This window comes from Taeniopygia guttata, chromosome 2, assembly GCF_048771995.1.
Source record: "Taeniopygia guttata chromosome 2, bTaeGut7.mat, whole genome shotgun sequence".
NCBI classification, from domain to species: Eukaryota; Metazoa; Chordata; class Aves; order Passeriformes; family Estrildidae; genus Taeniopygia; species Taeniopygia guttata.
In genome coordinates, this window is record NC_133026.1 from 24,238,067 (window position 1) to 24,248,983 (window position 10,917).

At 38.7% G+C, this 10,917-nt stretch overlaps 1 long non-coding RNA gene across 1 annotated transcript; it reads left to right on the forward strand.

The window, feature by feature from the left end:
• Positions 1 to 4,298: 4,298 nt before the first annotated feature.
• LOC115493657 (uncharacterized) lies at positions 4,299 to 9,412 on the forward strand. The gene is made up of 3 exons (XR_012054506.1): positions 4,299 to 4,484; positions 8,581 to 8,693; positions 8,788 to 9,412. It is a non-coding gene; the product is annotated as an uncharacterized lncRNA (long non-coding RNA).
• The last annotated feature ends 1,505 nt before the right edge of the window (positions 9,413 to 10,917 follow it).

A 10,917-nucleotide genomic window follows, 5' to 3' on the forward strand; every position in this document is an offset into this window, starting at 1 on the left:
TCTGTTTCAAACAAGGCTATTGGCAGCTTTCATTTCTGGATCAGCAGAGGAAGTTCACCAGCAAGGGTTAGAATGTCATTTACACAACAGAGCCAAAACCCCAAAAAGGTCAGAAAAACTTAGCACATTTTTTAAGAGGGACTCAACCATTCTTGTCTAAATAACAGGACAGAAAATAGCTCCATTTTTCTCCAGGTTGTAGCACATCAGTACCTCTTCAAGCACTTAGGATACCTCTTTACTCTTGCAGGTTATAAACATTTCTACCCTTTTCATGACTCTTACCTGTGCTCTGCAGTATCTGCAGGCTGAGAGTAGCTGTACAAGCATCCACAGGAAAGCAGAAAACTCTGCTCTGGGGCGTCATACACAGTTCTGAGAGTGAACCCAAAATTCTGAATCACAGCTGTGGCAATAGTAGGTGAATTGTAAATCAGCTTCCAGCATCCTGGTTTACTGTTGTGTTTAAGAAAGACAACCATTTGTCTCCAGCTAGAAACAGTTGTAGAAAACAACATAACTCACTTTCCAGTGGTTTTTACAAACTTATTTTTCATTTGCCACATTAATTTTCATCATCTCCAACTAAAAAACCAAGTTAGAGCTTCTCCGTGACACTCAAGACAAAATGACAAACTTGTCATAGTTTTAAAAGGACACTGGCAGGTCCCTCTGCATTGACTTGTTTTGTTGTGAGAATTACTACTTTTTAACCATGGTTTCGATTTCCCCTTCTTTCCTGCACTGTGTGTTCCACACAGTAAGACAGGAGAAGAAAATCATGTCTAGGGAGCACAAAATCATGTGAACCCTTCCTCTGGGAGCCTCCAGTCTGCCTAACACGCAGAGGGGGGTACCAGCACTGGTTACTTCATGGAAGTTGAAAGACAATGTCTTGGCATTAGGTAGAAAATTCCTAATATCACAGCTCACTACAGGTCACTCAAGGATGTTACATCAATGATCTTAGTGATACCTTGATGTTTTATCCCCTCCCAGCTGCCAGAAAAACTGATCAATGCTGGACACCCTCTTTCACTAAAACCTCAGTCTCCATATCCTTTCTTTCAAAGGAAACTGTTTCATTTCAAACTTTATTCCATAGCAGGAAGTCTTCGAGAATAAATGAGATTTTGAATTAATCTTAACTTTGAATTAAGTTATTTCCAAGTATGATTGAACCAAACAATAATATATTAGTGTTAGATACTCAGGATTCTCCTACTTTTTGATCAAATGGCATTCAAAGGGGCAATGAAAACTTACTTACGATACTTTGATCAACAAAGACTGAAGCATACACTTTCAAAATGTTTTATACTCTTCAGTCTTTCTTTTTTGTATAAATTTTTGTCAAAAAAATTTCTTTCAAACGTATTCAAGCAACTTATGAAGTAAAATGTAATCTTGTTTTTTAGTTCATTTTATCCTAGAAGTTGTGACTCCAAAATCCCAAAATCCTTGGTCTTCCATGGCTTCATGGCTGATTGACATGCTCCAGCTGCTGAAACAAACAAAAATCAAAACTGCTTCATTTTGTATGATGCATTTTAATAAGCGCATATTGTGTGAGGATGGACACTGTCTGGAGATAACAATAATATTGTTACATGCTACTGGAGATTGAGAGTCCAGCCATATGTTTTCTTGGTGTTTGTATTTACAAGTCTGAACTCATTCACTAAATAGTCCAAGAGTAAATCAGCAAAGACAGAAGTGTGCTTCCCAGCTGGGGACTTTTATGGACCAGTAAAAAAAAAAAAAAATTTGAATTTTAAAATGTACATAAGGGTCAAGCAAAAATATCCTGGCAACTAAACAACATTGGAATAAAATATTTCTTACAAACAAATAACTGTAGAACCTGCATAACCAGCTAGTAAACAGAATGAAATATATCTTTAAACTCTATCATTTTTTTAAAGTGCAAATTCCGCCATTTTCGTTCTTTTTAAGGGGTGCTTATCTGTTATAGACAAAAAGAGCTGGAAGATTTTCTGCTTTGAAGATATATCCATTTTGTGTGCATGAATCCAAGAAAATTTGGATCCTTCCAAGGCCACATCAAAGAGTTTATCATATTCATGCATCAAAAAAGTAGTGATAGAGATGCACTTTTAAGAGAAAAGCCTGTAGCTTCATTTTTGCCTTATATTTAAATGGGATTTTCAAAAAGAGGGAAAATTACAAGAAAAGGCAATCTTTCACAAAAGGAAAATACTCATCTTTAAAATGACTTTTCAATTTAACTGAAAATTAAATATATCTTTCTAAAATAAAGGATTTCAATTAGGAATAAAAAAATCTATTCACCATTATATGATTAATTTAAGCTTTGAAGAACAGTAAGCAATGTTTTTTTTCCTTGCAACATGAAAGAATATTTAATCTTTAAAGAAGCATTAATTGTCTCTTAATCCAATCCATAGCATAAATGTGAGTGTAATCCTATGATACCCTGCAGTATCCATCTTAGTAATATTATCCCATGTCCTGTGTCAGCTCACTGCCTTGTAAAGGCCTTTTATCTTTGATTCTTTTGCTTGAGAGGGTTACAGCCACTAAATCTCCAAAGCCTCCTCTTTCCCAAGAAAGACATCACACAAAATTGAGTAAAACATCTCAGAGTTTCTGGGTTTTTCTCTCAATTTCCTTTCTCATCCATCACTGCCTTTCAAAGTCCTGTCAGTAGTATTTCTATTAGTGATGGGTTATTTTGTTGGTTCAGGCAATCACTTTCAGTTTTATTATCTGTTGATGTTCATAAGGAAGCACTGAACAACTGATCTCAGTTGACACAGGAATACTGAGTGGGCAAGGCTTCTTTTTGGCCTGTGTCTTTAATCCCTAATGTTGTTTGAGATCTCATGACCTTTATAGCAATGTGATTGTGAACAAATTCTGTCAACTTCCTCAAAGTCTGAAGGAAAGGCAGTCCTGGAAAGCTTGTCTAGGTGTGTGGTAGGTAAGGGACAGGCGAACGGAAGATTTCGGGGTGTGACGGAAAGATAGACCCATCCCCCTCTCTGCCTCTCTTCCCCACTTATCTATTAACTCCAGAAGCCTCAGAGGAATGCTGCCACACCGGCCCTAGTAAATTTCCACTACCCACTAACCCCTGAGACCCCCAACCCCCCTCTGACGTAGCAAAGACCCCTAAAAGCTATTTAAACCCACGAGATAGGATAATAAACGCTTTTCAACCGTCTGCCATATTGGTGTCTGCGTCTGTTGATTAGCCCGAGCAGTCTGGCCGAGAGCAGGCTGCCGTGCTGTTCCTGAACCAGGTCTCTGGTTGTCTTTTATAAAGGCAACAAGGTGCTAAAAGTGCTTTCCCAATCCTGCCAGTATTCATAAGCTGTGATTGCAAACTGTAATTTTAGAATTAAAAATTTTGAATTATTTGTTGGGCTACAATTAAATTATAGGACTTATTTTTGCAGGATATTTCCATGGCCAAAACTACTAATGTAAGGGCTTTTTTACTGCTTAGTAAGCACAATAGCCCACATTCTACTTTTAGCTTAGGAACCTCTAATCCACTGTCTGGACATACCTCCATTCTTATGTCCATAAGCTACCACTGCTACTCACGGGTGGAGACCTAAAAGTTGAGTAGAATGACCTTTGATGTGATATTGGTAAGAGAGTTATTCTATCATTATGTTTATGTCATGATGTCTGTTTATACCATTTCTTTATTTGTGTGCAGAGATGAAATAATGGTATCGTTACCCTCTGTCTTTTCATATGAGATTAATAAGGAATAATTTAATAACATTTAGCTAAATAAATTAATTTAATTACACTGTAAACTACAAAACCTAATACATAGCTAAGTGTCAACTCTCCAGAGAACTGACACCACTGTGATTAATGCTATAATTTTTCTCATTTTCCATGTCGTTGCGCACAGAACTTGTCACTCATTATCTCAGACATATAGCATGGTGATAAGTGAAGACAATGCATGATTCTCAGCCTGTTTCACACTTTCTGCTCTCAAATGAATCCATTTATCTCCACTGAAAAACCTAGATTCAATGATCTAGGTCTGAAAATCTTGTTACTACTTAGAAGCTGCAGATGAATATCATGATATTCTTGTCTGTATAACTTTTACTAATGGAAAAGTAAAATGGCATTGATGTTTTCATGTTTCTGATTGTCTTCACTTGCATCCTGTTTCAAGGCTGCTTGAAAGTTTGCTATGGTTGGCCAGGCTACAGAAAAACATTATGTACAGTCACCCTGGCAGCCTAAAAGCACTTTTAATTTCTCTATCCCACTTTTGCATATTAAGGATATTCTGAGTTTCCCTGGACACTCTGAAGAAGGATTCCAGTGGAGAAAGCTCAGTTCATATATGATGCTCTTTTTTGAGGAAGCAGACTTGTCTTTTTGATGCACCACCCCTAATTCTAGACAGGACAATACTGTTGGAGCTGCAATTTCTGGATCACCAAACCTCCAAAACAGAGAAGGTGAAAATGCATACTAGTTCCAGATTAGTCTATAATTACAAATTCTTGACAGGTTTATATGTAGGGGTCATGTTACACGTGTTTGTCTGTCTAGTCATGACAATGACACACAGTCCCAGCACTGCATTCATGTGAGCACCAAGGGGTCCCCCAGCAACCTCCAGGTCTTCACTTCAAGGGGAAAGAACATGTTCACTTGCTCCAGGACTCCCAAGCAGTGATTACTTGGGATGGAGGTGGAGTCTCCAAGTCACCTCACTCTCTCCTCTGTGTCCTGTTTTGACACATCACAGTTCCTTTTTGCATACTGTCTGAGATTCCTGAAGCTAAAACCACAGACTAGTTTTCTGCCTCATCTACAAGGCAGTTTAACAGATCCTTTTTCAGTGAAACACTACTGTTAAGGGAATTTGATACTTCACCTGAAGCAGTCCTTGGACCTTTTCCACTGTCCTTTAATAAATGTGAGTACTTAGGCTGGTGATCATTCATAACCTCTGCTGGTTCTGCACAAAGATGTTTGTCTATGAGGTCAACTAAAGTGATAGTTTTATACAAGAAACTCTTTTTAAGTATGTACTGAATTCTCAGCAAGAATTACAGCTTATCATGAAAGGTTAATATTTCTTTGAATAGGGAGCTTGATTTGTGTCAAATTACTTCTTGCGGAGTTTCAGATTGCCAAATACCTGCTACACAGGGATGGGCTTCCTTCAAATGCAACATGACAGTTTATTTAGAAAAAAACAATCACTTGAAAAAACATTTGTTAATATAAACCAGAAAAGCTTAAAGATGTGCTGTATATGTGCCGAGCTAGTAAACTCAATAGTTGTCCATTAGGCTTAAGTGTACCCAAGATAATACAGAGGACTGCAGTTGCTTCTCCATCTGTCTCGTGTGCCTTAGGATTCCATAAAATCTAACTTGGAACATATTTTTGGCACATAGTACTGAGAGGAGAATAAAACTACCAGTAATTGCTCGATGTTTGTACCGCCACCCTCTGTCCTAAAGTTGTTGTCACAGCTGTAGCAAGACACAGTACGAGCACATCCTGTAGGGACACCAGTCTGACAAGAATTGCATAAGCTTCATAAACAGTTCCAGACAGCAGTAAAAAATATGTAGCATTGTATTTGGCATTAAAGAATGTAGTGGTTTAACTGCAGCTGGCAACTAAGCACCAGACATCTGCCTGTTCAACCTTCCCCCAGGCTGTATGGGGCAAGAAAATTGGCAGAGGAAAAGTGTGAAGACTCTTGGGCTGAGAGGAGTTAATAATAATAACAATAATAACAAATATATAAACAAAACCAGCAATAACAAACCAGTAATTAAAAGGAAGATAGCAGAGATAGTTAAAACTTAAGAAAGGCAAGTAGTGAAAATTAAAATAATTGCTCACCACCAACTGATGGATGCCTAGCTAGTGCCTGAGCAGTGAACTCCTGCACAACGTTTCCCCTAGCTTTATATACTGATCATGATGCCATATGGTCTGGAATATCCTTGTGGTAAGTTGGGGTCAGCTGTCCTGGTTGTGTCCCCTCCCAACTCCTTGTGTACCCCCAGCCTCCTGTCTGGTGGGGTGGTGTAAGAAGCAGAAAGGGCCTTGACTCTGTGAAGCACTGGTTAGCAATAACAAAAGCATCCCTGAATTGCCAATATTGTGTTCAGCAGAAATTCAAAACACAGCCCCAAAACAGCTACTGTGAAGAAAATTACCTCTATCATAGCCAAAACCAGTGCAAATAGTTGCCCAACAGGCTTAATCAGTTCAAGTACATGCAACAGATTTCCTGAGGTCTTGTAATTTTGAAATCCAAAAATTAACTTCTTATGTGGATTGCAAACATTTTTTTATTTAGTCATTGAATCTAATTTCATCTTCCATCAAAAATTACCAGCATGAGGAAAAGACTATTGACCATATTTTACTGCCCTTATTCAGTCTGAGTACTGGTTTATCCCACTCTTTTCCACATTTGTCTTTCCTGACCTGCCCAAGAAATAAGTGCGTGAGCCCACAGCACTGCTGTACAAGCAGACAGGGTGAGACTCAAAGTCAGGGATAAGTATACAGACAGAGTTTTTAGGTATAACATGTTATTTCTTCGTAAGGCCAGATTTTTTTTTAAATGAGCATCATTGCAACATCTTGGTACTTTTAAATATGGTCTCACCTCCTCCTTCCCCAGCACAAATAGGTTATTAATAAATTGATTTTAAAACATAAACCCTGTTCGTTTTCATTCGTGTTTGCCTGGTCTGTTTGTTACACATAAAGCCCATGGCTCCTACTTAGCTATATCCATGCAGTGAAGATCAATAACTGTGGGAATCTAGGGCTTTCTTTTGTTTGTCCTGGAGGCCTGGGACCCTGGCAGGGGTCAGGAACCCCCCTGTACAGAGCCCCGAGAGACACTGTCTCTGATCTCTGTCCATGGAAAAGAGTTTTCAATCTTACAGGATGAATTACAAGCTTTGAGTGTTTGATAAGAGTAATAATTAAGTATGGCATGGGTGCAAAAGTAAAATTTTAGGTTTCTAGATTAGGGGTTCAGAAGGGACAAGATGGAGGAAACTGGGTGTGTCTTGTCCTTTTTCTCCCTCTTCATGCCCTCCATGTTTCACTGTAGTGTTGGCACTTTTCTATTGTTTTAGGCTGGGGAAACACTGTTCAACGTAGATGATAGATATTGTTGTAAATATAGCACAGGTAGTTTCTGGTATATAATGTTTGTAACATCCCACTGGGGGCAGAGCCCCACACGCTGCCCTGCAGGACAGACCTGCGGCAGGGCAGCAGAACATGTTAGAGATAAACAGAATAAACAACCTTGAAACCAGCACAGATGAATTATGGCTTCTTCTTTGGCTACGGGGCAAAAAGACAAAAATTTTATACAATCTCAAAATCATCAATACCCACAAATTCCGACAAATAATGGCATCAACTGTCAAAATACATATACTCATCCAGAATGAACAAATATTTGAGTTTCTTTTGGCAAGCAGTGTAAAAAGCATTTATCTTTTATCTCTGTACTTCCCCTCTGAAAATGCGGATGAATTCTGTGCAAAGATGACAAAATCAGTTGAAAAATGCCATTACAACAACGTCTTACATCTAGTGACCCTCTCTCCTTAGCTCACAGTGCTGTGTGTTTGCAGAGTAAAATCAAACAGAGGCGTTTTCAGACACTATTCTTCTAACTTTTCCCATCTCTTTTAGAAACATCCAAGAACTCTTCCCTTGGAGCCTCTAACATCCTAAAGCACCATTTCAAGCCAGTGATAATTGCTGTGTGGTCCCTCACTGCACCCAAATCACACACACACAATGATAATCGCTGCACTTCTGCCTGTATGTCATATTACAGCCAGGTTCCTGCAGGGAAAATCCTCCCTGATTGTCAAGAAAATAGATCTAGCTTATGCTTTCTGTGAAAAAGTGGGCGTGAAAACAGTGGGGGAGCAATGCAGAAGACAGAATGAGTTTTCAAGTGTTTTTTGCAGTGGTACAGCTGTGTGTGTTAAGCCTCAGGCATATCCCGACATGACCAAACCATCCCAGGCTCAAATATGGCTTTTCTCAGGGCAGAGCAATCAGTGCATTGGAGTCTGGCTTTATTATTAATTTTAAACTTTTTAAGACTCATGATGTGAAGGTTATAAAGATCAGCCATGGAAACTTGCTTTAAATTGAATATATAGATTTATCACTAAAACAATTGCACAGTCACATCACTGATAATGTATCTTATTTGTTCCTCATTTAAGAAAACTTTACATTTCTAATGTCCACTTTTTCTATATACAACATCTGAAAGATCAATATCTGGAAGGTTTCACAAGTCTGGATAAATGCATGAAATCCAGAGTATTTCTATTAGATTTAGCACTTATCCAGAAACAGGAACCCAAGCAATTAAATCAGCCATTTAGGGTGCCACAGTTTTATCCTTTTTTAAAAAAATTATTTTATGGGCTTCTTTTTTCATTCATTACTGCAAATGAGTTAACAAGGGTGGCCAAGCATCTTGTGTCAGTCCTCTGAAGGCAGCTCTGCTAATTCATGTCCCTTTCTAAGGTCCTCAGCTTGGGAATCCACTTGCTGTTCCCAGCTAAAGCAATTCTGCAACACACTTTTCTAGCCACAGACCATCTGTAAAGAGCAGAATGGAATCTTCCTCATTCATGAAGGTGAGTCTGAGGAACAAACTGCAGTGGTCTGGCTTGTTTGGTGGTTAATTATTCAGAAGTCACTGCATTGTGACAAAGCAATCCTTTCTTTCAGATATAAGACCACCCAGAAGCGATTGCTGTCCAGCAATGGGAACTGGAAAGAAAGCAGTGGGTTTCAGATAAACAAAGCTCCTCAGACACCCTGAACATCCTGACTCGGTGATGAGGGATGCTAGAAAAGCTCTCATTTAGAGTTAATGTCTGAAAACTGCCAGAAATCTTGAAGGATTTTTCAAGCTAATATATGGGTATAAATCTTGGAGACACTTTTTGCATTCTGTAAATAAATTCAAGAAATCCATTCTTTCAGAGAGGAAAAATTGAAGCTATTCTTTTATTTTTTTATTTTTGGTGGGTTTTTTGTTTCTCTTCTAGCTTTTCTCACAGTAGGGTGATTAATGCCTGCTGGTGATCCTGTGATAATATCTCTGTGCCAGCAGCAAGATGATAAAGGTTAAGTCAGACATGGACAGACAAACAGACCCAGCTACCCTCTCTGCTGTCTATATGTGTCACACAGCAGTGTGAGGCACCTTACCTGCCTGCACCTTCCCACCAGAATTAGGGTTTTACACCATGACTACCCAATGTCAAATTCCCTTCTCTAGGCAAGGACACTTTGCTTGATCATTTTACACATTTTAAAGCAGCTCTTAAGCCATTATATTGACCTTTTTCGTGCAGACACTAGAAGACCAAAAGAGAGTGCAGCAACAGAAGGATGGAGAAGAGAAGCTCCAGGAGTGGATCCTCCTCATATCCAGGGATGGGAGAAGTGCTGAACAGCTGAGACTCACAGCAGTATCAGCTGGTGATTAAACAGCTGAAAAAGGGTGAAGAGCTATTGAAAAATGTGAGATGCTCAACCAGCTGCAATCCTTGTGCAGGGGAGGACTGAGAGAGTAATTTATCCTGTGGATCCACAGCTATCTTCAGAAGATTTAACCTCTAGGAGCATCCTTCCCTGGATGCCATTCCCTGATATGAAGTGGTCTGGAGGCAGAACAGTTCTCCACAGCTTGGACATTGATCCACAGCTCCATGAGGAAATGGATAAGATTTGTAGGATGATGGCAGGAGTAGAAAAGAGGACTGGCTGGGGTATCAAACAGCATGGTAGGTTCTTTGACTGATTAAAAGCTTTCTCTCAAACCTTATTTTGATGTGAAATTAAGTTTTCAGCAAAACAGTATTTTTGTAAGTACTGCCTGTGTTCTGCAGGCAGCTTTGATTTCTTTATTGCTTGAAAGAACTACTTAGAAGTTTCCATTTTTGTAGCTAAAAATATGCCTAGAATCTTACTTACTGTGTGTTTTAACTGAAAAATATATTTTCCACTAGGAAAAAAAAAAAATCTAACTTTTTTCTGCTGTCTACTTATCTTCTATTTTACAACAGAAAAAGTACATCTATTTGCTTTTCAAGGTATGTATAAGCATAGATAGAATAAATGCAAAATAGCATAAACAGAGTTTACCTTACTAAATAATAAGTAGTTCAGCAAGAAAAAGAGTCTTCCTTAGATGCTATTAAATGCAATGAAATTGCCAGTCACTCTGTTACCGCTAAGGGTTTGGATCACTTTTCTCAGTAATGCATTTCACATTTTCCCTTAACCTGTAGACAACTGAATTACCTTCTGACTGTACTTTTCAGGAGTTACTTAGATGCTGGATAGAATGACTGCAGTTTTGGGTTCTAAATGTTTCCATATATAGAAAACAAATCCATCCAATTCTGATCTGCTTTCTCTCACTGTCTAAATATAAATTATTTTTAAATTTTGGAGTTTTTATTTGTTACTATCAGGAGATCCAGGAGTTTGGAAGTCCTTTATCCACAAAGCAGGAGTGTATTCCCATGGACAAGGTGCACAGATGCTGCTGGCCAGGCCCTTGCTGTGAGTTTTCATGGCTTAGAGCACTCAGGCCATGTTGCAGTGGTTTTGATTTTCAGCAACAGAACAATGAGGAGAGCAGCCTGTAATTTAGAAGTATTTCTGTACTGCAGAAAGATTTCATCCTTCTTCAAATTTTTTCCATATTTACTGAAGTTTTTTCATAACTTTTCCTGCCTACCACTTCATCACTTTCCCATTCTGATGCTTTCTTTGACAGCTCTGCTTTTCCAGCCATGCCTACAAATGCCTCCATAAACTTTTCTCTCTCTCCCTTATCACAGA